The 27,957-nt window shown below is 43.2% G+C and overlaps 1 protein-coding gene and 1 long non-coding RNA gene across 4 annotated transcripts in view; one reads left to right on the top strand and one right to left on the bottom strand.

Annotated features, from left to right (window-relative positions):
• The window catches only part of GLIS3 (GLIS family zinc finger 3), a 417,907-nt gene that overhangs the window by 378,880 nt on the left and 11,070 nt on the right, over window positions 1-27,957 (bottom strand). Inside the window, exon 1 of one of the 2 annotated variants that reach the window (XM_056522361.1) lies at window positions 1,318-1,390. The exons of the other annotated variant lie outside the window; for it this stretch is intronic. The gene's annotated coding sequence lies outside the window, so the exon portion shown is untranslated. Of the gene's footprint in view, window positions 1-1,317; window positions 1,391-27,957 lie in introns of those variants that run through there. 2 annotated transcript variants of the gene reach the window in all.
• On the top strand, window positions 31-27,957 carry LOC130274274 (uncharacterized). 2 transcript variants are annotated; one of them, XR_008844306.1, is made up of 3 exons: window positions 31-141; window positions 26,786-27,078; window positions 27,890-27,957. It is a non-coding gene; the product is annotated as an uncharacterized LOC130274274 (long non-coding RNA). The 2 variants fall into 2 exon arrangements; XR_008844305.1 differs by lacking the exon at window positions 27,890-27,957 and adding an exon at window positions 27,496-27,870.

The raw sequence follows: 27,957 nt of genomic DNA, 5'->3' as shown, positions 1-27,957 counted from the left end.
ACTGAAAGCAGCAATCTGATTGGTTGCTGTGGGTAACTTTTCCTCTGGACAGGTCCACAAGAAAGGTGGGACAATACAAAGATTGTAGAGACTGATGATGTGGGGAAGATACAGATGTGGAATGGCATTATAGGGGCACAGGTGGGTAACACTATTGGTTTATAGATATTGGTTTATAGCAGTGTTTCCCAAGCAGGGTGCCTCCAGCTGTTGCAAAACTGAAACTCCCAGCATGCCTGTACAGCCTTTAGCTGAGAGTTGTAGTTTTGTACCAACTGGAGGCCCCCTGGTTGGGAAACACTGGTTTATAGGGAGGGAAAGAACAGCTATGCTGGACTAAGCTTTTCAGGTACTGTAGGTGGGGGACACTATGGGGGAGATTTAACTAGACCTGTCCAGAGGAAAAGTTGCCCATAGCAACCAATCAGATCCTTTCTTTCATTTTTCAGAGGCCTTTTCAAGAAATCTGATTGGTTGCTATGGGCAACTTTTCCTCTGGACAGGTCTTGTTAAATCTCCCCCATAGTGTATATCAGAATAAATAAGGAAAACAACAAAAAACACACTATAATTTCCCTGAAGCTGCTTGTACAGAGGAGGCCAGTCCTCCCAGACAGACCACCCTGCTGACCATCAGTTACTGTCACTGTGGACTCTTCTAACTTTTCTAAGTCCCCTCACACAGTCCACCCTCCCTACAGTCCTCCCTGACAGACCACCCTGCTGATCATCAGTTACTGTCACTGTGGACTCTTCTAACTCTTCTAAGTCCCCTCACACAGTCCACCCTCCCTACAGTCCTCCCAGACAGACCACCCTGCTGACCATCAGTTACTGTCACTGTGGACTCTTCTAACTCTTCTAAGTCCCCTCACACAGTCCACCCTCCCTACAGTCCTCCCTGACAGACCACCCTGCTGATCAACAGTTACTGTCACTGTGGACTCTTCTAACTCTTCTAAGTCCCCTCACACAGTCCACCCTCCCTACAGTCCTCCCTGACAGACCACCCCGCTGATCATCAGTTACTGTCACTGTGGACTCTTCTAACTCTTCTAAGTTCCCTCACACAGTCCACCCTCCCTACAGTCCTCCCTGACAGACCACCCTGCTGATCATCAGTTACTGTCACTGTGGACTCTTCTAACTCTTCTAAGTCCCCTCTCACAGTCCACCCTCCCTACAGTCCTCCCTGACAGACCACCCTGCTGATCATCAGTTACTGTCACTGTGGACTCTTTTATCTCTTCTAAGTCCCCACACACAGTCCACCGTCCCTACAGTCCTCCCTGACAGACCTGGCTGATGATCACTTACTGTCCCCTCATGGCAGCTCCAGCTGATCTTCTATCCTCCATCTCTTCCTTTCCTTACCCAGAGAGGAGCAGGGAGGGGCCATCAGCAGCAGCAGGACCCCGGGAGACAGTGTCCAGAGAATGCCTGTATGGCAAGATGTCACTTCCTAACACTTGCATCTGCTCTTTCTTCTTGTCCTCTGCTGTTATCTCTACCAGCCGTGCCTCTATACACTCCTGCCCCTGTGCCTCTGTGCCTCACACCTTTAAAAAAAAAAAAAAGGCCATTGAGGGGCAGGTGCGTGAAAAGGCAGGGGCTCAAGCCCCCTTTGAGCCCTATGTGTGCATGTCCCTGCTGCTACCTCAGTCCCCCCTGAGTTTCTTGATGCTCTGATTACAGTTATTCCCACACCCCAAAGGGGTCCTCACCAACCTGCTAACTATAGACTCATATCCCTTATTATGTTAGATACTAAGCTTCTTTCTTCTATTCAGGCAATGTTATAAATTATTTTTGCCATAGTCCACTCTAAAGAAGTGGGTTTTATCCTGGGTCGTTAAGCAACTGATAATATTTGTTAAGTCCTAAAGATGTATGATCACAGGGGTTCCGCCACTGGGGACCCCCACGTTCTCGGTGCAGCCCCCAGCATTCTGTGCAGGGCGCTGACTTCGTGACAGATGATGTGAAGTCACGGCCACGCCCCCTAGTGACATCATGCCACGCCTCCATTCATGTCTATGGGAATGGCCCTTTGATTGTGTGTCCTGGCCTTATATATTTAAATTGCTATCGCATTTGGGATTCTCTGGCTCCTTTGTGAACGCCCAACGTCTCCTTTAAACCGCACCTGAGGCACATCTAACCGCGGTTACTATATTTTTTCCATACCCTACCAATCCCTCTTATTCACAGAGACCTCCATTCTTTTCAGAAATATATATCTGTGTTTATTTGATGTGGTATGTGCCCTTGTATTCAATAATTCAATATACATTATCACAAGCATCTTTAATCTGACCTGGTAGCTCCCTACTCTCTCCCTGAGTTAATGTTGGCATTGTCTCCTGTCTCTCATCTGGTTCCTTCCTTTGCTCCAGTCAGTCTTTATACCCTTTCTTTATGGCGCCTGGTTCTCTTTAAGTTTTATCTTCAGTCTTTTGCTTCTCTCCTCACACCTCTCTTTTACAACCCTGGTTTCAAATCTGGTCTAAACCCATCTTCTTTTCTTTGGCGGACTTCTAATGAATTTGCTAAGCTATATAATTTTCTAGTGTGTAAACGTCTCCCTACTAAGGAACACTTTCATTCTACTGATACTCTTCCTTTAAACGAAACTTTTTGGGCTCAGCAAGTGTTCTTATTATTTAATGTAGTATCTTTTCATGGGGATATTTCTGCTACATGTCTGCCCAGGAGGTTGATTTTTATTCTACTCTGTCTCTACCCCAATGACAGGATTGCTGTACAGTTATTAGTGAGGGTAAATGGCAAGTCTCTTTAGCAGAGACCTCTTTAAAAGTTCTCCATAGAACCTATTTTGTTCCAATTGCACTCCATGCCATATTCTCTTCTGTGTCTCCTCTATGTTTTAGGGGCTGTTTGTCATCTGGTTCTATGTATCACACAAGGTGGAGTTGCCCGGGCGTGTTAATCGAGGAGATTACTAAGTATAAATTTCCCTGTGAGCCTTGTTGTTGTCTATTGGCACAGAAGACATCTAGAATGCCTTACGTCTAGAATGCCGTACCTTTAACTCCTTAAGGACACAGGGTGTACCTTGTACACCCTGCGCCCGCTCACTTTCTATAACGCAGGGTCACGCCGTGACCCCGCGTCATAGCAGGTCGGGCCTGACCTCTAACAACGGCTGGGACCCGTGGCTAATAGCGGGCGTCACCAATCGCCACATCTAAAGTTACAAAAATGTACTCCTGGCAGCTCAGTCCCGATCAGCTAGGATGCACAAGGAGAGTCCCTTACCTGCCTCCTCAGCGTCCGATCGCCGAATGACTGCTCCATGCCTGAGATCCAGGCAGGAGCAGTCAAGCAGTGAAAACACTGATCAATGCTATGCTATGGCATAGTAGTGTGAGAGGTCAGTGTATTGCATGTTATAGCCTCCTACGGGGGCTTTAACATTGCAAAAAAAAGTTTCAAAAAAAGTTAATAAATTATTTAACCCCTCCCCTAATAAAAGTTTTAATCCCCCTTTTCCAAAAATTCCAAAGTCCAAAATAGTGTATTTTTTGGTCACTTTTTTACCATAAAAAATGAATAAAAGGCGATCAAAAAGTCTGATCAAAACAAAAATGATACTGATAAAACTTCAGATCATGGCGCAAAAAATGAGCCCTCATACCGCCCCGTACTCATTAAAAAAAAAAGTTAAGTAAAGTAAGTAAAACTACTCTGTCAATCTGAAGAAGGGGTAGTGTATACCCAGAAACGTGTCATTGCTGTACATCAATAAAGTTCAAAAGTGAGGTATGTAGAATGATTTTACTGACCTACAAGGGGTCAAATCATCTCCCAGCATCAAGGAATGCAAAAAAACTTTATCAAAAAAGTGTGAGGGGAGTGCTACTAAAATATAACCTTTAATTTTACTTATTAAAATACACCACTATAGTGATTGTGAACTAGTACCATCTAAAATAGTTAATTCACAGGATCCACTCAAGGTTACCACCCGTATGGTGGATTTACCAAATATTCAGAGCGCCACCAATCCGGTGGATTACCATAAATATATCGTTCTCTAAGCGTTTCTGCCCTGATCTAGAGCGTCATCAGGAGAACTTTATACATGCAAAGGTCTCAGAAATGTGGAATTATGTGAAATAAAGAGATAACAATAGCGTCACTCAGTATATTAACATGAATCAATACATGTAGCACCCCGATACTAGGTGCCACTATGCGGGTGTAATTGATCACAGCGGATCCAGGAGGGAACAGGAATAACAGTCCGTGGTCAGACTCCCGGAACTGTCCGCTGATGTAACTGCCAATTACAGGATCCCGTTAGGTGCGCAAACCCGCAGTAGCGGGGAGCCAGTATCAGTCCGACCTGAGGTGAGCGCACAGAAGCCGGTCGGACTGATACTGGCTTCCCGCTACTGCGGGTTTGCGCACCTACCGGGATCCTGTAATTGGCGGTTACATCAGTTTAGCCTTTTTTCACCCAAAAATATACACATTTTTTAACCAATATATATTACAAATACACATGTAACATTATAATCTACATTTTATGAAATGTTTTTGCAAATGACATGTACACTTTAATTTGAATAATAGGAGTATATAGCAGGTGATAGCAGAAATTAAACAGTTAGGGATTGTGTATTAGGCATGCCCACCCCTCAATGTACAACATTTACACCCCCTGAATGTATTATCCAACTCCCAGTCAAGTCTCCATAATGCAAAATTTAAGAAGAAAGGGAGGAGCTTGGAAGCTGGAAAAAATACCACACTGATAATGAAAGGACTACACAACTTCAGGGGTATTTCAAGCAAAAATATGCCAAAACCAGTACAATTTGTGTTAAAACGACATTAATAAGTAATATATTTTGTGTGGTTGATAGTTTTATTTAAAAATCATTTTCTGTTATCTGAATACCCCTTTAAAGAAAATGGGACAAAGCTGCAGTGCTAAGCACATGCATGTATAAGGCATTAACCACTACATGCAGAAAGAAAAGTTGTGTTAATACCAAAGTTGGGCAGACTTTCATTTTATTCATTAGGTTCTCGCCCCATTTTTGGTATACAGTTGGTATGTTCTTTACTGATAACTGCAAGGAATATGCCATAACAGGATGCGATAGTGGGATCCTGTTCCCTTTGCATTCTGTTGTGAATAAATAGGCAGCTAGTCTTACACTATTACTTTAAATGCAGAAATGCTGCAAATTCTTTGCAGCAGAAAATGTGCCAGAAACGGATTTAGCAGGCAGGAGAAGTATTCATTCTTCCTTTATATTTTCTATTCCTCATAAATCCACTTTTGGCTTTGGCTTATTTTATGCTGCAAAAATGGAACAATTGACCCCAGTTCTGGCTAGAACATAACACTGTGCCATGTATATTGCTGAGTGCTGACAGCTATGGTTCATTGCAGTGCAGAATTATTTCAATGTGTAATAGTAGTGGTCACACTGCATGTTCAAGTCCCCTACTCGGACAAAAATGTAAAAAATTTAAATAAATTCCACGGTATTTACTAAGGTTTCACTACATTTTGCTCTTTTCCCTACATTTTGCTTTTTTTAACACATGCTCAGCTCAAAAAACAACATTAGGCTGCATTCACATCATGGTTGCAGCCTACAGCTGCCGGATCTGGCTGGCGTCGGGAAAACCGGGCGCTCCCATGCCCCAGCCGGACCGGCGCTGAAACCCATTCACTTTAATGAGCTAACCAGAGTCAAACAGTGACTCCGGTTGGCTCATTTTTGGCCACGTATACGGTTTTGTGACGGCACCTAAAACCGTAGTATTCTACGGTTTTGGTCTGGTAACATAACCGGATACGTGCAAAAATGAGCCGACCAGAGTCACTGTTTGACTCTGGTTAGCTCATTAAAGTGAATGGGTTTCAGCGCCGGTCCGGCTGGGGCATGGGAGCGCCCGGTTTTCCCGACCCCAGCCAGATCCGGCAGCTGTAGGCTGCAACCATGATGTGAATGCAGCCTTAAATGGTGGAATCTCAGGCTGCCAAGGCACAGATAGAGATGCCTCCTGTCTAGTCTATTTAAAGGTGCCTGTCAGCTGAATAGGCTATGTAAGAGCAGCAGATGACTCCTAGTATTCATGAGAAGAGCTCTCCTTTGCCCCTGACATGCTGCTTCAACCAATGTTTGCACACAGGTAAATAATGCTATCGTGCACTATATCAAACAACTTTAAAAAGGTATACCTGGGCAGACATGTTACTTCACGGTGAGCATATGACACAAGATATGTGTTACGCCTAGCGCTCCGGGTCCCCGCTCCTCCCCGGAGCGCTCACGGCGCCTTTCTCCCTGCAGCTCCCCGGTCAGCGCTGACCGGGAGCGCTGCCCTGTCATGGCCGTTGGGGATGCGATTCGCACAGCGGGACGCGCCCGCTCGCGAATCGCATCCCAGGTCACTTACCCGTTCCCGTCTCCTGCGGTCATGTGCTGGCGCGCGCGGCTCCGCTCTCTAGGGCGCGCGCGCGCCAGCTCCCTGAGACTTAAAGGGCCAGTGCACCAATGATTGGTGCCTGGCCCAATTAGCTTAATTGGTTCCCATCTGTTTCCTGGCTATATCTAGTCTCCTCCCTTGCACTTCCTTGCCGGATCTTGTTGCCCTAGAGCCTAGTGAAAGCGTTTTTGTGTGTTTATACCCTGTGTACCAGAACTTTGCTATCTCCCCTGACTACGAACCTTGCCGCCTGCCCCCGACCTTCTGCTACGTCCGACTTTGCTTCTGCCTACTCCCTTGTACCTCGCCTATCTTCAGCAGCCAGAGAGGTGAGCCGTTGCTAGTGGATACGACCTGGTCACTACCGCCGCAGCAAGACCATCCCGCTTTGCGGCGGGCTCTGGTGAAAACCTGTAGTGTCTTAGAACCGGTCCACTAGCACGGTCCTCGCTATCCCTCTCTGGCACAGAGGATCCACCTCCTGCCAGCCGGCATCGTGACAGTAGATCCGGCCATGGATCCCGCTGAAGTTCCTCTGCCTGTTGTCGCCGACCTCCCCACACTGGTCGCCCAGCAAGCCCGACAGATTGCCCAACAAGATCACCAGCTGTCGTACTTGACCACCATGACTCAGCAACTCCAGTCGCAGCTACAGCAGATTCAGTCTCAGCTACAGCAGCAGCAACCATCTCCTCCGCCAGCTCCTGCACCTCTTCCGCAGCGAGTGGCCACTCCTAGCCTCCGCCTGTCTTTGCCGGACAAATTTAATGGGGACTCTAAGTTTTGCCGTGGCTTTCTTTCCCAATGTTCCCTGCATCTGGAGATGATGTCGGATCAGTTTCCTACTGAAAGGTCTAAGGTGGCTTTCGTAGTCAGCCTTCTGTCTGGAAAAGCCCTGTCATGGGCCACACCGCTCTGGGACCGTGATGACCCCGTCACTGCCTCTGTACACTCCTTCTTCTCGGAAATTCGAAGTGTCTTTGAGGAACCTGCCCGAGCCTCTTCTGCTGAGACTGCCCTGCTGAACCTGGTCCAGGGTAATTCCTCCGTTGGCGAGTACGCCATACAATTCCGTACTCTTGCTTCTGAACTTTCCTGGAATAATGAGGCTCTCTGCGCGACCTTTAAAAAAGGCCTATCCAGCAACATTAAAGATGTTCTGGCCGCACGAGAGACTCCTGCTAGCCTGCATGAACTCATTCATCTAGCCACTCGCATTGACATGCGTTTTTCTGAGAGGCATCAAGAGCTCCGCCAGGAAAAAGACTTAGATCTCTGGCCACCTCTCCCACAGTCTCCACTGCAATCTGCGCCTAGGCCTCCCGCCGAGGAGGCCATGCAAGTGGATCGGTCTCGCCTGACCCTGGAAGAGAGGAATCGCCGTAAGGAAGAGAATCTTTGTTTGTACTGTGCCAGTACTGAACATTTTCTGGTGGATTGCCCAATCCGTCCTCCACGTCTGGGAAACGCACGCTCACACTCAGCTCTCGTGGGTGTGGCGTCTCTTGATGCCAAGTCGGCTTCTCCACGTCTCACGGTACCTGTTCGGATTTCCACTTCAGCCAGCTCTCCCCTCTCAGCCGTGGCCTGTCTGGACTCTGGAGCTTCTGGGAATTTTATTCGGGAGTCCTTTGTGAATAAATTCCATATTCCGGTGACCCGTCTTGTCAAGCCACTCCGCATCTCCGCGGTCAACGGAGCCAGGTTGGACTGTACCATACGTTTCCGCACGGAGCCCCTTCTTATGAGCATCGGATCTCATCACGAGAGGATTGAACTTTTGGTCCTCCCCAATTGCACTTCGGAAATTCTCCTTGGACTTCCCTGGCTTCAACTTCATTCCCCAACCCTGGATTGGTCCACTGGGGAGATCAAGAGTTGGGGGTCCTCTTGTGCCAAGAACTGTCTAAAACCGGTTCCCAGTAACCCTTGCCGTAACTCTGTGGTTCCTCCTGTATCCGGTCCCCCTAAGGTCATTAAGGACTCTGCCTGCCACAGGAAATGCCCCTCCCCCCCTCCCAGGCAAGCTTCTGTGTCCCCTCATGGCCCTCGTCCTGGTGTCACACTGCCCCGTGCCAGGTCTCGCCCTCTGCCCTCTCTCCCCATTCCTACTCCTGCGGTTCTGCCTGCCGTTGAGGAATCCCTCCTTCCTTTCCCGGTGTCCTCATCCCAGGGGAGGCAGTTACCCGATAAAGAGAAGGGGAGACCTAAGGGGGGGGGTACTGTTACGCCTAGCGCTCCGGGTCCCCGCTCCTCCCCGGAGCGCTCACGGCGCCTTTCTCCCTGCAGCTCCCCGGTCAGCGCTGACCGGGAGCGCTGCCCTGTCATGGCCGTTGGGGATGCGATTCGCACAGCGGGACGCGCCCGCTCGCGAATCGCATCCCAGGTCACTTACCCGTTCCCGTCTCCTGCGGTCATGTGCTGGCGCGCGCGGCTCCGCTCTCTAGGGCGCGCGCGCGCCAGCTCCCTGAGACTTAAAGGGCCAGTGCACCAATGATTGGTGCCTGGCCCAATTAGCTTAATTGGTTCCCATCTGTTTCCTGGCTATATCTAGTCTCCTCCCTTGCACTTCCTTGCCGGATCTTGTTGCCCTAGAGCCTAGTGAAAGCGTTTTTGTGTGTTTATACCCTGTGTACCAGAACTTTGCTATCTCCCCTGACTACGAACCTTGCCGCCTGCCCCCGACCTTCTGCTACGTCCGACTTTGCTTCTGCCTACTCCCTTGTACCTCGCCTATCTTCAGCAGCCAGAGAGGTGAGCCGTTGCTAGTGGATACGACCTGGTCACTACCGCCGCAGCAAGACCATCCCGCTTTGCGGCGGGCTCTGGTGAAAACCTGTAGTGTCTTAGAACCGGTCCACTAGCACGGTCCTCGCTATCCCTCTCTGGCACAGAGGATCCACCTCCTGCCAGCCGGCATCGTGACAATATGTACATAGCATACACAGAAACCTGTCAGTCGTCGGAGGATGGTGAAGGGGGCAGCCTCCTCAAGAATATTGCAGTCATATATTATGACTTTGCATCTGCTATATTATTTCAGTGTTCCTACTAGTCAAAAAGCACAAAAAAAATCTGTTCCATGACTGCTAGGGGTTTGGACCTGCATGAAACAGATCTGCTTTAAGAGCTGACCTACATTTGTTCTAGACAAAAAAAAAGTACTGTTAAATTGGGCAATTGGTTGCTTTTACAGTTTTTGAAGGGTTAACTTTGAATCCCAAATTTCACACAGGAGATGACGTATAACAGATATAACACATTCAGCTTTTCAGCAATGTACGTTCTCCTGTGCATACCAGTCATGAGGAGGCCAGACTCAAGAAGTCGTCACTGCTCAGGAGCACAATAGTAAGCTTCCCATTGACTCATTCACTGCCATTGACAGGTCAGAGATACATGCGTGAGGAATCACTCCTCATGACTAATGAAGAATCGACATGTTTCCCTGACTTTCTATTGGTAATTTCCAGCATGGCACATATATCAATATTGTCTCTGGGAGCTGTGGGTTAGTTTTTAATTTAAGAACTAACTTATTGGCTTGTCTCAGACATTTCTATTCTGGGCACTCATACTGTTCATGTGTAGATCTGCCTGCCTGTTGACTTCTCTGCATTGCATGTACTTTCTGTTAGCTGCTGAAAAATTCAATAGTTTGAGACTAATTTTATATTGTGTCTGGCTGAGGTATAAGTCAGTGTACATGTATATCTACCACTAAGGGAATGCTCATACTGAGCAAATGCTGAGAAAAAAAATCCCCTTCCTGCTTCATGCCAAAATGAAGAGGAAATCTGTGTCTTAAAGGGGTATTCTGGGCAAAAACATCTTATCTCCTATCGAAAGTATAAGGGATAAGATGTCTGATCGTGGTGGGCCCGCCACTGGGACCCCCAGTTTCGTTAACTTCGGACGTGAAAATAAAAAATTTGATTTTTAAAACTAAAATTCTGGTGTTACCCAAAATTTTTCATTTTCACAAGGAGTAATAGGTGAAAATGTCCCCCAAAATTTGTAACCCCATTTCTCTTGAGTAAGGAAATACTTCATATGTGGATGTAAAGTGCTCTTTGGGTGCACTAGAGGGCTCAGGAGGAAAAGAGCGACATTTGGATTTTGGAGAATGAATTTTGCTGAAATGGTTTTTGGGGGGCATGTCGAATTTAGGAAGCCCCCATGATGCCAGAACAGTAAGGAAAAACACATGGCATACTATTTTGGAAACTACAGCCCTTAAGGAACGTAACAAGGGGTAAAGTGAGCCTTAACACTCCACAGATGATTGATGAACTTTCGTTAAAATGGGACATAAAAATAAAAGAACATTTTTTTTTCAATAAAAAGCTGGTGTTACCCCCAATTTTTCATTTTCACAAGGGGTAATAGGAGAAAAAGTCCCCAAAAATTAGTATGGATTATGGAAATACCCCATATGTGGATGTAAAGTGCTCTGCAGGCGAACTACAGTGCTCAGAAGAAAAGGAGCTTTTGAAGAGAGAATTTGGTTGGAATGGATGTCGGGGGCCATATGCGTTTACAAAGCCCCCATGGTGCCAGAACAGTTGACTCCCCCCCACATGTGATCCCATTTTGGAAACTACACCCCTCATGGAATGTAGTAAGGGGTGCAGTGAGCATTTACACCCCACTGGCGTTTGACAGATCTTTGGAACCGCTGTTCCAAAAATCTGTCAGACACCTGTGGGGTGTAAATGCTCACTTCAACCCCTTATTACATTATAAGAGGGGTGTAGTTTCCAAAATGGGGTCACATGTGGGGGGGGGGCACTGTTCTGGCAGCATGGAGGCTTTGTAAACACACATGGCCTTCAATTCCAGCCTAATTCTCTCTCCAAAAGCCCAATGGCGCTCATTCTCTTCTGAGCCTTGTAGTTCACCAGCAGAGCACTTAACATCCAAATATGGGGTATTTCCATACTCAGAAGAAATGGGGTTACAAATTTTGGGAGGCTTTTTTCCTATTACCCCTTGTGAAATTGAAAAATTTGGGGTAACACCAGCTTTTCAGGGGAAAAAATACATTTTAAATTTTCACGTCCAACTATAACGAAAATTCATCAAACACCTGTGGGGTGTTAAGGCTCACTATACCCCTTGTTACATTCCGTGAGGGGTGTAGTTTCCAAAATGGGGTCACATGTGGGTATTTTTTCTTTTGTGTTTATGTCAGAACCGCTGAAACCAGCAGCCACCCCTGTGCAAATCCCCAATTTAGACCTCAAATGTACATAGTGTGCTCTCACTCCTGAGCCTTGTTGTGTGTCCATAGAGCACTTTGAGTCCACATATGTGGTATTTCCGTACTTGGGATAAATTGCATTACAAATTTTGTGGGTCTTTTTCTCCTTTTACCTCTTGTGAAAATGAAAAGTATGGGGCAACACCGGCATGTTAGTGTAAAAATGTGTATTTTTTACACTAACATGCTGGTGTAGCCCCTAACTTTTTCTTTTCATAAGGGGTAAAAGGAGAAAAATCCCCCCAAAATTTGTAACACAATTTCTCCTGAGTATGGAAATACCTCATGTGTGGGCCTTAACTGTTGCTTTGAAATATGACAGGGCTCTGAAGTGAGAGAGTGCCATGCACATTTGAGGCCTAAATTAGGACTTTTCAATAGGGGCGGACCCGGATACAAGGATGGGGCTGGTCTCCACCAAAACCCTACAGCAGTGTTTCCCAAACAGGGTGCTTCCAGTTGTTGCAAGTCTATGGCTGTCTGGCAATACTGGGAGTTGTTTTGTAACAGCTTGAGGCTCCATTTAGGAAACACTGCTGTATGAGACGTTTTTCTTTTTTTTTTTTTTGGTGGGGGGGGGGGGGGGGGGGGAGTGTAAGGGGGTGTATATGTAGTGTTTTACTTTTTATTATTTGTTAATGTAGTGTTTTTAGGGTACATTCACACGGGGGTTCACAGTGAATTTTCCGCTGGAAGTTTGAACTGCGGCGGAAAATTTGCCGCACCTCTAACTTGTAGAAGGAAACCCACTGTAAACCCACTCGTGTGAATGTACCCTGTACATGGTAGGGTGGCACGCCAAACCTTAAGCTGTGGCAAAACTAAAACTCCCAGAATGCACTGACAGACCGCACAAGCTGGAAGTTGTAGTTTTGCAACAGCTGGAGGAACACTGGTGGCTAACAACTGAGTTAAGAAACAGACTCTAGCTCAGTGATTCTAACCCATGTACCTCCAGCTGTTGCAAAACTACAACTCCCAGTTTTGCAACAGCTGGAGGCACATGGGTTGGAATCACTGAGTTAGGAAACATTGAGTTAGGAAACAGCATCCCCAGACAGTCAGGGATGCTGGGCATGTAGTTCTGCAATATCTGGCCCTTCAGATGTTGCAGAACTACAGCTCCCATGGCTGGGCAGTCTGGGCATGCTAGGAGTTGTAGTTTTGCAACATCTGGAGGGGTACCGTTTACGCACCACTGTAATAGTGGTCTCCAAACTGTGACCCTCCAGATGTTGCAAAACTACAACTCCCCCGCCCCCCCCCCCCCCCCCCCCGCTCTGCCTGGACTTCGATCGGTGGGCAGAGTGGGGGAAATAAACTCTAACCCCTCCCGCCCCCAACTGCCATTGGCGGTCGTACTGACCGACCAATGGCAGGGGATAGGAGGAGGTGGCAACAGTGCCACCTAGCTCATATCCTTTAGGATGGTCGGAGCTGTCTCTGACAGCTCCGATCATTCTTATTTTCCGTGCGATTGGGTCATCAGTGACCCGATTGACCTGAATAGCCTCAAATCGCCGGCCCGAATTGACTGGCGATTTGTGGTGATCGCCGACATGGTGGAAAACTGTTGCCAGAAAGTTAAACAGATTTGTAAATTACTTCTATTAAAATCTTATTAGCTGCTGAATACTACAGAGGAAATTATTTTCTTTTTGGAACACAGTGCTCTCTGCTGACATCATGAGCACAGTGCTCTCTGCTGACACCTCTGTCCATTTTATGAACTGTCCAGAGCAGCATATGTTTGCTATGGGGATTTTCTCCAACTCTGGACAGTTCTTAAAATGGACAGAAGTGTCAGCAGAGAGCACTGTGCTCGTGATTCAGCAGAGAGCACTGTGTTCCAAAAAGTAAAGAATTTCCTCTGTAGTATTCAGCAGCTTCTAAGTACTGGAAGGATTAAGATTTTTTAATAGAAGTAATTTACAAATCTGTTTAACTTTCTGGCACCAGTTGATTTAAAAAAAATAAAAAAAAAAAGGGTTTCCACTGGAGTACCCCTTTAAGGTTCCCCTGCAAGTAAAATAATGATTATTTTAATATGTTGACTATTGCTTTGTTCATATTGATGTGACATTGGTGTGACATGTCCTACTTGTACCCCTTGTGATTCTTAGTTGCTCAGACTTTCAAAGTGCATTGCAATGCTCTGTCTTGATAGCTGGCAGTAAAAAAAATTATTTGCTAACATGTGGATGTGGATGGACTGCATCCGTTGCCTGTGAAAATGATGGGCCTGGGCTTGTGCATCAGTGGCTTGTTAGTGACCTGGAGGCCACAATGCCTTTTTCATTATGAATGAGGCAGTAGGCTGGAGGCTAGACTGGAAAAATGGAATGAGGAGCCAGAGCAAGGCTGGGTCCACACTACGTTTTGTCCCATACGGGAGCGCATACGGCAGGGGGGAGCTAAAACCTCGCGCTCCCGTATGTGACCGTATGCGCTCCCGTATGTCATTCACTTCAATGAGCCGACCGGAGTGAAACGTTCGGTCCGGTCGGCTCATTTTTGCGCCGTATGCGCTTTTACAACCGGACCTAAAACCGTGGTCGACCACAGTTTTAGGTCCGGTTGTAAAAGCGCATACGGCGCAAAAATGAGCCGACCGGACCGAACGTTTCACTCCGGTCGGCTCATTGAAGTGAATGACATACGGGAGCGCATACGGTCACATACGGGAGCGCGAGGTTTTAGCTCCCTCCTGCCGTATGCGCTCCCGTATGGGACAAAACGTAGTGTGGACCCAGCCTAAGCAATAGGGTGGCTCATTTTTCCACTTTTTTCTTTATTGAATCCTAATATCTGGCAAAAGTTGCCCACCCATAAGGGAAAATGTGCTAACTCGGTTCTGATCAGATAATATCTATTGTCTCCACTACGAGCATTATTTTGTAGATGGGAAATGTTTCTTAGACTGTGTCTACTTTTAATCTTGAAGGTAAGGATTAAACTATTAAAATTACCTAATATAATCCAGACCTTCCTGTGTTGTAATATGTTTCAAAGGGTCATTCCAGGCAAAAACTTTTTTATATATATCAACTGGCTCCAGAAAGTTAAACAGATTTGTAAATTACTTCTATTAAAAAATCTTAATCCATTCAGTACTTATGAGCTTCTGAAGTTAAGGTTGTTCTTTTCTGTCTAAGTGCTCTCTGATGACACCTGTCTCAGTTTAGAAGAGGTTTGCTATGGGGATTTGCTTCTAAACTGGGCGTTTCCCGAGACAGGTGTCATCAGAGAGGACTTAGACATAACATAACAACCTTAACTTCAGAAGCTCATAAGTACTGAAAGGATTAAGATTTTTTTAATAGAAGTAATTTACAAATCTGTTTAACTTTCTGGAGCCAGTTGATATATAAAAAAAAGTTTTTCCTCCTGGATAACCCTTTTAAACAAATAACTCATACACAAGCTTTACTTTCCTGATAACACAGGGGCAGGATGGTATTTTACTAAACACCCATGCCATACAGTACCAGTGGAGAGGACTAAGAAACTTGTGACAGAGGTGTCCTCAAGAGTATGTGGTCAGGAGTCACATCCTCATACTCTCTTATCCACACAGTCCTTGCTTAAATGTGCCTAAAGGGTCAATTTGTTACCATGTTTTCTGCTGTAGACAACTCAGATGAGGTCCCACAAGCTCTATATATGGTTGGTTGAGTAGGAGCTTGGGAAGAGCCCAAAATGCAGCTTCCCCCACATGATGAGCTCTGGGTCACTTGATGCACTAAATCATCTAGTGGAGGAGGAGCTGCATAAACTGCACAATTCAAGTCCCATTCCCCACATAAAGCATGAAGCCTGTATAATATCTGATCTGAACCAAATTTTGAATGTGAGTTACCCTTTATGGGTGGGCAACTTAGTTGGGTATTAAGATTTGATTAGGCAAAATAGCCATCCTAGTAAGCCTAGTAAGATGGGTCCACCTGAGATCCTGAGGAGAACCAACAGTTGAGAAATACCACTTAAAATTAGGGTACTTAAAGGGGTTATCCACCATAAGGTGATTTTAGTACGTACCTGACAGACAGTAATGGACATGCTTAGGAAGGGCTAAATGGCTATGTTGTGAGATTACTATAACACTGTGGCTAGCTTTTTGTAAACTTGTATTTCCTGTTTGACTTTTCTTTTTTTTACTTCAAATCCAACAATTCCATTTCCTCCCTCACACATCAGCCACCCCACCCATTGAAACATAAATGAGCTGCATCCATTCAAATGACCTGTGGTTTTCAATCAGGGTGCCTCCAGCTGTTGCATTAGTTGCATATTGACCTCTTTCCCACCATCACTCCACCCATTGAAGCAGACAGGCTCCCTGTCATCAGCTGACTAGTGAGTCAGGTCCCGGCCGCATTGCAACCTGGGAAAAATTTTGTATGCTGTTAAAAATAAATATTGGGGCGATAATCACATAAGAATTGTGAGAAAACCGTCACACACAGGTACAGACACTATATTATGAACTACACTAACTTTACAGCCCCTGTAGCATTGTCAAATAAAAAAAAATCCTGGAATGCCCCTTTAAGAAGCCTTGTCTTTAATATAATATTTAATTTAATATAGTATGTTTCATTAACTTGGAACATGTGTTATATACCCCTGTTTACATTACTCTATTTGTGCTTTATTTCTTATCTCATCTTCTCTCTACTTTTCTTAAAGCTGCCTGATTTATCTATCCTAATTCTTTTCCTGTATTTCTTCCAAATAGAAAATAAATGGGGAAACAATAATGTTATATATAGAGATATATATTTATATTTTATACACTTTAACATGAGCCACATTTTTAATACTACTGCTATCTAACTTTACCAGAACAATTTACAATATTATAGGAGCCATGGGATCATAAACTTCCACATGAATAACCGTTTCCTTCTTGTAGACATATTTACACCAGTTTAAACAGAATTCCTGGTATGAATGAATTTTAACACCACACTAAATTTAACTGTAAAATTGACTTCAGATTCTTTTCATAGCAAATTCACTTTTTGTTTGCATCATACCAACCCTCATTGTGGAAACACAACATTTTTCTGTTGGACTCTTTACATGTGGATTGATTTTGTAATAAACCGTGAAGCCTCTCCAAAACACCACCTTTTTAAGAAAAACCATCTCTGTACCCAGGCTGGATTACTGTAATGTATTTTCAGTTTTACATTTATATGCATTTTTTTAGAAGACTCCCCAGAAGACTTTTTATGTGAATTTTTTGGGTGGTCATCTCAAAAAGGGTTAACTGTATTATCTTTATTATTTTTTTTAGAGTCAATTTAAGTAAATTTTCCTTTTGTCAGTATAAAGTTTCTGACAAAGTACAGGATGTTTAAGTGAGATTGTTATAACAGAGTAATGTTATGGAACTGACCCAAGTGAGTGTTTATCTGAAATTAGGAACTGATATTATAAGCCCATTTGAGACACATCTAATGTAAACTAACAAATAAATAATATGACATTCAAGCTGATAAAATGCTCTAGTCATAGTAGGTTATATTTAATTATATATAGTTCCTTAAGGGTGTATTCACACGTACAGTATCCTGCGCATATTTGAAGCTTTGTTCAGTCACTTAGTTTCATTGAACTCTGCAGCATAAAATCTGCAGATTTGAATTCGATATTTTCATTATTATCAACATGCTATAATATTCATGTTTTGTTGCACTTTCCTGTATTTGTCCCCAGTAGTTTCTGTTCCATAAATTTGATACTGTGCAGTAGTAAGGGGTCTTTTGTTCTGCCTTGACCCAAGACCCACATTAGCTGAAGTCTAGTCCAACCCCAAACTCACTCCTCTATCCAGAATCAAGAAAGTCTTCTCAAAAATAGCATCTGTAAATGCTACTGACAGATAAAGCACCGTTGCGTTTTTGCTACCTTTACTGTACATTGTTTAAATAAAAATGATACATGAAAAATAATTCAATGGAGTACAGTGGGATCTGTTGTGTAGTTGTTTTTATTCAACGATATGAGAAATAAATAGTGGCACTCACCAGAACTTCTTTATTATTTTCTCCTTTATTGTCGTACAAAGGTGCAGACTAAAACAATCATTGTCTTGTCGTGGACAACAGTGCATTTAACTTAACAGATAGCTTACAATTGTTCCACGCGGCTAAGCGCGTCAACAGACCCCACACCAGGAACGGCAAGACGATGATTGTTTTAGCCTGCACCTTTGTACCATAATAAAGGAGAAAAGAATAAAGAAGTCCTGGTGAGTGCCACTATTTATTTCTCATATCGTTGGATTTATTGAACTGTGATTTCTGAAGTAAAGCACAACCAGCAGTGGATGAGCGTCCCAAAAGCTGGGAAGCCATGAGGTAAGAGTAGAGTTACCCAGCAGGGCCGACCAGCTGTCCTTTGCTGAGCTGTCATTTTTATTCATACACAACTTAAAAAAAAAAAAAAAAACTATACACGCACATCTTAAAAATCATAATAGTCATGTGACACATAGATAGGGCTGTATAAGACAGACAACTCCTCAGGGGTCATTTAAAACAATTTGGAAGGTCAGACAGCAAACCACAGCTATAGGAGATTTTCCTTTTCTGCCCATGTTCCCTGGAGTCTCAGTATGATAACCTATATATTGCTCTAGCATGCTCACTATAACTTTTCTTATCACCCAAAGTTCAGTACTAATGAAGAAGACCAATTAAGTTCAAACCAGGTTTGACCATTGGGTCAGGTATACTGTATGTGTTTTGAAATAAATGGAACTTACAGACTTGCATAGCGTAGTTGCATACCTAGCAACACAAACGCCACAAACTTTTTATATGTTATGGTATATATTTATTTACAATGGTCCATGGCAGATATATGCAGCTCTGTAGGCATACAGTTGCAGTCTTTTGTATTAATTTACATTTTTTTTTGTATGTTCATATGACACAGTTCCCAGAACATGTGCCCCAAAGTGATAGCGAAAAAAAAAATGTATTTATTTATTTTTTCATACAGAGAATCAAGCGACCTTTGCAATGCAGTTGCTGCTGTGGTCTACATATATCCAGGGCCAGTGTTAGGGCATGGCAAACTGAGCAATTGCGGCTGCTAGAGTGTTTGTAGCTGGGGAAGCAGTGTAGCCTTGCAGCCAGCAGTAGATGTGTAGATGTACATGTGTGATGTAAACAGTTTATCTGTTACATGTATTTGTGTATAGTGTGCTGTATGTGTGTGTAATGCATGTATGGATATACACGTGTATGATATATGTGTGATTGAGTATGTATGTGTTGTATGTATGCATGTGTATATGTATAGTTTTTTTTCTTCATATATGTGATATAGAGTGGTGCATCTGTCACTATCTGTCACTAGGCCTACCTATGGCCCAACCCTAGTGCAGCAAATATTGCAGCAGTGGCAAAATCTCATGGCGCTAACATTTGAGATATATGCACGCACACACATATATATGTATATATATATATATATATATATATATATATATATATATATATAGATATACAGTGGGGATCAAAAGTTTGGGCACCCCAGGTAAAAATTTGTATTAATGTGCATAAAGAAACATGGAAAGGAAAGATGGAAAAATCTCCAAATGGGATCCAATTACAGATTAGACATTCTTATAATATGTCAACAAAAGTTAGATTTTATTTCCATCATTTACACTTTCAAAATAACAGAAAACAAAAAAATGGCGTCTGCAAAAGTTTGGACACCCTGCAGAATTTATAGCTTGTACTGCCCCCTTTGCAAAGCTGAGACATGCCAGTGTTATGGATTGTTCTCAATCATCATCTGGGAAGACCAGGTGATGTCAATCTCAAAGGTTTTAAATGCCCAAACTCATCTGACCTTGCCCCAACAATCAGCACCATGGGTTCTTCTAAGCAGTTGTCTAGAAATCTGAAACTGAAAATAGCTGACGCTCACAAAGCTGAAGAAGGCTATAAGAAGATAGCAAACTGTTTTCAGATGTCAATATCCTCTGTTCGGAATGTAATTAAGAAATGGCAGTCATCAGGAACAGTGGAAGTTAAAGCAAGATCTGGAAGACCAAGAAAAATATCAGACAGAACAGCTCACAGGATTGTGAGAAAAACAATTCAAAACCCACGTTTGACTGCACAATCCCTCCAGAAAGATCTGGCAGACACTGGAGTTGTGGTACACTATTCCACTATAAAGAGATACTTGTACAAATATGGTCTTCATGGAAGAGTCATCAGAAGAAAACCTCTTCTACATCCTCACCACAAAAATCTGCATTTGAACTTTGCAAATGAACATATAGACAAGCCTGATGCCTTTTGGAAACAAGTTCTGCGGACCGATGAGGTTAAAATTGAGCAAAGGTTAAAATTGAGCAAATGAGCAAAGGTACGTTTGAAGAAGAAGGGGAACATAATTTAATGAAAAGAACCTCTGTCCAACTGTTAAACATGGGGGTGGATCAATCATGCTTTGGGGTTGTATTGCAGCCAGTGGCACAGGGAACATCTCACGAGTAGAAGGAAAAATGGACGGGGGATTACATCAAGAGGCGTAAACTGAAGGTTTTTCCATGGCCTTCACAATCTCCTGACCTCAACATAATTGAAAATCTATGGATAGACCTTAAAAGAGCAGTGCGTGACAGACAGCTTAGAAATCTAAAAGAACTGGAAGACTTTTGGAAGGAAGAATGGGCAAAGATACCTTAAACAAGACTCATGTACTCATGCTGCTGCCAGCTCTAGTCTGTGCCCTTCAGCAACTACATGCTTTAGTGATGCTGCTGGGGCTAGGACATTACCTATATATGTTTATGGTAGCACTAGGTACCATACATCTTCAATGGAAATTTCAAAATTCATCTTTTATTCTTAGAGATTGTGAGGCCCTATTGTCTCTTCATGCTGCCACAAACTCCAGGCTGTGCCATTCAGCCACTATATGGTCTCCTCATGCTTCAGCCAACTCCAGGCTGTGTCATTTAGCCACTATATGGTTTACTGATGCTGCTGGGCTTGGGCCTGGGCCTAACATTTTTTTGTGGTAGCACTAGCTACCACAAATCTTGAATTTATATTTCAAAATTCATCTTTTAATCTTAGGAATTGTGAAGCCCTAGTCTCTACTTATGCTACTGCCTGGTACAGGCTCTGTCATTCAGCAACTATATGGTCTCCTCATACTGATGCTACCTCCAGGCTCTGTGATTGTGCTGCCATGTGACATGTGACTCCTTGTTAGATTTGGTCCTTTGTACCCACACGCCAGGGCCCGGGACACTGAAACTTGGGAGTAAAAATTTCAATTTCCAAATCCTCAATTTCAAAATCTTAAATTTCTATTTCAAAATTTTATTTTTCAATGGTCTCCTAATGCTTCTGCCAGGCTGTGTCATTCAGCTAATATATGGTTTACTGATGCTGCTGGGTTGTGGGCCTAAACATTTTTATGGTAGCACTAGCTACCATAAATCTTCAATTTAAATTTCAAAATTCATCTTTTAATCTTAGGGATTGTGAAGCTCCAGTGTCTACTCATGCTGCTGCCAGCTCCAGGCTGCCATTCAGCCACTATATGTTCTCCTCATGCTGCCAACACCTCCACGCTGTGTCATTCAACCATTATATGGTCTTCTCATGCTGCCAACCCCTCTTAGCTGTGTCATTCAGCCACTATATGGTCTCCTCATGCTTCAGTCACATCCAAGCTTTGTCATTCAGCCACTATATGGTCTCCCCATGCTGCCGAACACCTCCACGCTGTCATTTAGACACTATTTGGTCTCCTCATGCTGATGCCACCTCCAGGCTCGGTCATTGTGTCACTCTGTGGCAAGCGATGCCTGTAATGTGCATGTCATACTGAATAACAGTATTATTTCACTACCCCAGCACACTACATATGCGTGTTAGAACAAAGCAAAGTCTTCTACACCCCTATTGAGGCTCTCTCAAGTTCAGAAATAGCCATTTTTAACATACCTATGCAATCCCTAATTTAGTCCTCAAATGCGCATGGCGCTCTCTCACTTCAGAGCCCTGTCGTATTTCAAGGAAACAGTTTAGGGCCACATATGGGGTATTTCCGTACTCGGGAGAAATTGCACTACATATTTTGGGGGCTTTATCTCCTTTTACCCCTTATGAAAAGGAAAGTTGGGGGCTACACCAGCCTGTTAGTGTAAAAAAAAAAATTACACTAACATGCTGGTGGTGCCCCATACTTTTTATTTTCAAAAGCAGTAAAAGGAAAAAAAGGAAATTTGTAACGCAATTTCTCATGAGTACGGAAATACCCCATATGTGGGCGTAAAATGCTCTGCGGGCGCACAACAAGGCTCAGGAGTTAGAGCGCACCATGTACATTTGAGGTCTAAATTGGTGATTTGCACAGGGTTGGCTGATTTTACAGCGGTTCTGACATAAACACAAAAACATAAATACCCACATGTGACCCCATTTTGGAAACTAAACCCCTCACGGAATGTAATAAGGGGTGCAGTAAGCATTTACACCCCACAGGTGTCTGACAGATTTTTCGAACAGTGGTCCGTGAAAATTAAAAATTACATTTTTCATTTGCACAGCCCACTGCTCCAAAGATCTGTCAAACGCCAGTGGGGTGTAAATACTCACTGCACGCCTTATTAAATTCTGTGAGGGGTGTAGTTTCCAAAAAGGTGTCACATGTGGGGGGGGGGTCCACTGTTCTATAGTGTTGAGCGGCATAGGCCATATTCGAATTCGCGAATATTCGCGAATATATGGACGAATATTCGTCATATATTCGCGAATATTCGCATATTCGTAATATTCTCGTTTTATTTTCGCGTATGCGAAAATACGCATATGCGAAAATTTGCATATGTGGAAATTCGCACATGCGAAAATTAGCATATGCTAATTTTCGCATATGCGAATTTTCGCACGCCAGTCTCACACAGTAGTATTACAGCCTTCTTTACACCACACAAGCTGGAAGCAGAGAGGGGTGATCACTGTGATGTGTACTGTGAAGAAAAAAAAAAAAAAAAAACGAATATTCGTAATTACGAATATATAGCGCTATATTCGCGAAATTCGCAAATTCGCGAATATGCGATATTCGCGAATAATATTCGAATTGCGAATATTCGCGAGCAACACTACTGTTCTAGCACCACGAGGGGCTTTGTAAACGCACATGGCCCAATGGCACGCCTTCTCTTCTGAGCATTGTAGTGCGACAGCAGAGTATTTTACGTCCTAAAATGGGGTATTTCCATACTCAGAAGAGATGGGGTTACAAATTTTGGGGGGCATTTTGTAAAAATGGTAAATTTGGGGAAAAAACTGCACTTTAGTGAAAAAAAAAATCTTTTCATTTTCACATACGATTTTAACGAAAAGTCGTCAAACACCTGTGAGGTGTTAAAGCTCACTGGACCCCTTGTTACGTGCCTTGAGAGGTGTAGTTTCCAAAATGGTATGCCATGTGGGGGTTTTTCTGCTGTTTTGGCACCATAGGGGCCTCCTAAAGGTGACATGCCCTCCAAAAACCATTTCTGCAAAATTCACTCTCCAAAATCCCATTGTCGCTCCTTCCCTTCTGAGCCCTCTACTGCGCCCGCCAAACACTTTACATACACATGTGAGGTATTTCCCTAATCGAGAGAAATTGGGTTACAAATTTTGGGGGGCTTTTTATCCTATTACCACTTGTAAAAATTAAAAAACTGGGTCTACAAGAACATGCGAGTGTAAAAAAATGACAATTTTGAATTTTCTCCTTCACTTTGCTGCGCTTCCTGTGAAACACCTAAAGGGTTAACAAACTTACTGAATGTCATTTTGGATACTTTGAGGGGTGCAGTTTTTATAATGGGGTCATTTGTTGGGTATTTCTAATTTGAAGGCCCTTCAAATCCACTTAAAACCTGAACTGGTCGATGAAAAATTCCGATTTTGAAAATTTTGTGAAAAATTGGAAAATCGCTGCTGAACTTTGAAGCCCTTTGATGTCTTCCAAAAGTAAAAACATGTCACCTTTATGATGCAAACATAAAGAAACATATTGTATTTGTGAATCAATATATAATTCATTTGGAATGTCTATTTTCCTTACAAGCATAGAGCTTCAAAGTTAGAAAATTTTTTGCATTTTTCACCAAGAAATGATGCAAGTATTGACAAAAATTTACCACTACCATAAAGTAGAATATGTCAAGAAAAAACAATCTCGGAATCAAATTTATAAGTAAAAGCATCCCAGAGTTATTAATGCTTAAAGTGACAGTGGTCAGATTTGCAAAAAATGCTCCCTTCCTTAGGGTCATAATGGGCTTCGTCCCCAAGGGGTTAAAGAGTGATTCTGCAGATGGTGACCACAGACCACTTCTCAGTTCCTATGCTTCCTGGCTGATGTTTTGTCACTTTTATATGCTGATTGAGCACATCTGGGACATCATGTCTTGCTCCATCCACCAACGTCACGTTGCACCACAGACTGTCCAGGAGTTGGCGGATGCTTTAGTCCAAGTCTGGGAGGCCATCCTTCAGGAGACCATCTGCCACCTCATCAGGAGCATGCCCAGGCATAGTTGGGAGGTCATACGGGCACGTGGAGGCCACACACACTACTGAGTGTAATTTTGACTTGTTTTGAGGACATTCCATCAAAGTTGGATCAGCCTGTAGTGTGGTTTTCCACTTTGATTTTGAGTGTGACTCCATATCCAGACCTCCATGGGTGATAAATTTAATTTCCATTGATAATTTTTCTGTGATTTTGTTGTCAGCACATTCAACTATGTAAAGATGAAATCCATTTTATACAATTAGTTCATTCATTCAGATCAAGGATGTGTTATCTTAATGTTCCCTTTATTTTTTTTGAGCAGTGTAGATTTGCCGCGAATAAATTCATACCAAATTTTTTTTAAAAATTCAGCTGAGGTGTCCCGGTACCGGATTGCATCCGTTACCTTGTGGTGAGGTCCCCAAAGTCAGAGTCCCTAGGTACCAGAGGGGTCCTCATCAATAGTTAGCCCCTTGTCACCCCTGTAATAGTTAAAATTATTCAAATTCAATGTGTAAATATGTAAATAAAGTGTACTTACCTTGTTGTAGTGTCGCAGGACCTGCGGGTCACGTGATGCGTTCCAAAACTCTATGGTTTATGGTTCAAGGACCTTTGGAGGAAGTCAGGTGATCGCCCACCATGCATTGTAACGGTGAGTGACAGCTGACATGAACCAATCCAAAACGGCCCTGCCCATATAAGGGAGCGGCAGCCATTAATCGCTCTTGTTCCTGTGCTGCCAAGCCAGCAGCATCTCTTTCCTCATGGGCTGCTGATAGAGGAGGATCTGCGCAGCTGTCATCAGCAGTGACTAGGCCCAAGCCTTGCGGCAACGGCCATCTTACAAAACTGTGAGTTATCTCAATCCCTGTTAAGTCTGCAAGATCACTGGACCTAAACAGACCCCTAAATCCGGACGGATCTCTGCATCAATCCTAATTCTACTAGTCCTTTGGATAAGCTAATTGTCCGCCGCATCTGTCAATCACTGCTGTACTACGTAGAGACTGTATTGCTAAGACTGTTGCTGTTAATTGGATGTACCGCAAGTACCTCAGTAAAGTTTATACAAGTTCAAGTTCATCCCTATTGTGGACTTTATTCATTTAAGCACGCACCTATCGTTTCTGGGAAGGGTGGCGATAGGCCGAAGATTAACCTCAGCGTTTTAACCCTCACCCTGGCATCACGAGTGACAGGGGTTAAATTAACCCCTCATATACCGAAGTAACACCCCAACTACACTGCATAACTTCCAAGCGGCTGGAGATATTTCGACAATACTTGGTCACATGTTACTTATATGTCCACTTAAAATATAGATAAAAGGAGATCCAAGAAAGGGAGATGAATCGCACTGCCACAAGAAGTATATATGGGTAAATGTATTGCACACAAAGGATCCACGCAACAGGTTTCAAAACCGTTCCGGCTTTTTCGTCAGGGGACGAAAAAGCCGGAACGGCTTTGAAACGCATTGCGTGGATCCTTTGTGTGCAATAAATTTACCCATATATACTTCTTGTGGCAGCGCGATTCATCTCCCTTTCTTGGATCTCCTTTCATCTATATTTGCGCCTGGACGCTGGAAGCCGCAGCAGCCGCGATTACAGGATTCCTGATCAAGCGCATTGAGTGATGTGCCTCCATTCGCACAACTCGCATAGGTGAGTGCGTTTTGATTGGGCTCTTCACTATCTCATCCATCAGGTTCCATCCATCCACCCTGTTCTCTTTTGCACTTAAAATATAGGATAGTTAATTCAACCCTTAACTACCCCCATTTGTCAGGGTCGGGTTTTTTGTTTAAAGTCCCATGCAAATCAATGAAAATGTATGTTCCCACATAACTTCCATACGGCTGGAGATATTTCAATACCTGGTATACATATTATGGGTCGGGATATGAGGACGGGATATGAGAACAGATAGGAGGTCGGGATAGGAGGTCGGGAAAGGAGGATGGCATAAGAGGACGGGATAGGAGGTTGGGAAAGGAGGTCAAGATAGGAGGTCGAGATAAGAGGACGGGATATGAGGACGGGATATGAGGATGGTATAGGCGGTCGGGATAGGAGGTAAGGATAGGAGGACGGGATAGGAGGTCAAAATAGGAGGACGGGATAGGAGGTCGGGATAGGAGGAAGGGATATGAGGACGAGATAGGAGGACGGGATAGGAGGTCGGGATATGGGGTTGGGATATGACAACAATATATGAGGACAGGATATCAAGTCAAAAGCTTCCTTGTTGATTTTACTCCACAACAAGGATTAGGAAGGAAAAACCGGGCAATGCCGGGTACTCAGCTAGTATATATATATATATATATATATATATATATATATGTGTGTGTGTGTGTGTGTGTAATGTCCCCCCAGAATCTATAATGTTATTTTTACCATACAGTCAGTAGGATAAATTCTAAAATGCAAAAAAAGGAATGATATAACTGCATTTTCTTCTTTTTTCCAGACAAAGAAAAATCTTAATGCAAATTAGTCAATGAGCTATATAAACCTCAAAAAGAGGGTCAAAAAGAGAAAAAAGGCCCAAAAGAGGTTAAGTAACAGCACAGAAAAATATGTCTGGATACTTAGATGAGGTTGTCTTTAGAAGAAAAAAAAAACTTTTTGGTTTATTCAAGCAAACATTGAGTTGGATTTCTCTGAGCTGTCGCCAATCTTCACTGAGAATGTGTACAATGGTAAAAGTGAAATGGGCCAAGCTGACCAAGTGATGAGGACCATATGGGCATTCTGGCAAAGGTAACAGTCACATTTGGTACCTGAAAAGGCCTAAAGAACCTTCTGCCACATAACAGCACACCATAATAATGTAAGATATATTTTACTAACTTTTCCTACCAACACTAATAAAACATTTTACTAAATATTTAAGTCTATATATATATATATATATATATATATATATATATATATATATATATAAATATACAACTAACCTCTCTTTTTTACTTTTATAGTCAGAATTGAATATTCAGTGTAACACAAATATAAAATCTTTTAGTTTCTGAAGATTGGCACTTTTTTTTAGACATAGAGAAATTCTCCTGTTGCCAAATAATTCAAAGAATACATTCTGTGACTATATATATATATATATATATATATATATATAGATAGATAGATAATAAAGATAACTTTATCTTCTCAAATGGGTAGGAAGCTCCCAGCCCGCCACATCATCCCGCTCATTAGACACTTTCACAAAACCTTGCACCAGTCTGCGTTCAAATAAGGCCTTCTACCAATTTTTGTCTGGGAGGAACAAAAGGGAGTGTGAGCAGCAGCAAAGCTGACCTAGAAGACGTGCAGCAAATAAGAAGTAGGATGAACAAATCTCTTGTGCAGTTAATGATAAATTGCTCCTTTTGTAAAGAAGAGTTACATAAAGAACTAACTTTACCAAGACAAGTATGTATTAATTAGACTTCAGAAGATGTTCTAAAGAGAGTCTTTGGTATGTGATAAATATAACTCTCTTGTGAAATACTATAAACAAAATGCATAACATAGGAAAAGCAAACATATAAGACAATAAACATCTTTCTCTTAGAATCAATGGATATATTCTTACATCAGCAGGATTATCCTCAGAACATTATTGTGAGATCAGATTTATTC

The sequence above is a fragment of the Hyla sarda genome, chromosome 1, assembly GCF_029499605.1.
Source record: "Hyla sarda isolate aHylSar1 chromosome 1, aHylSar1.hap1, whole genome shotgun sequence".
NCBI lineage: Eukaryota > Metazoa > Chordata > Amphibia > Anura > Hylidae > Hyla > Hyla sarda.
The sequence above is the reverse complement of the archived record's forward strand: the minus strand, read 5'-3'. Positions and strand labels throughout refer to the sequence as shown.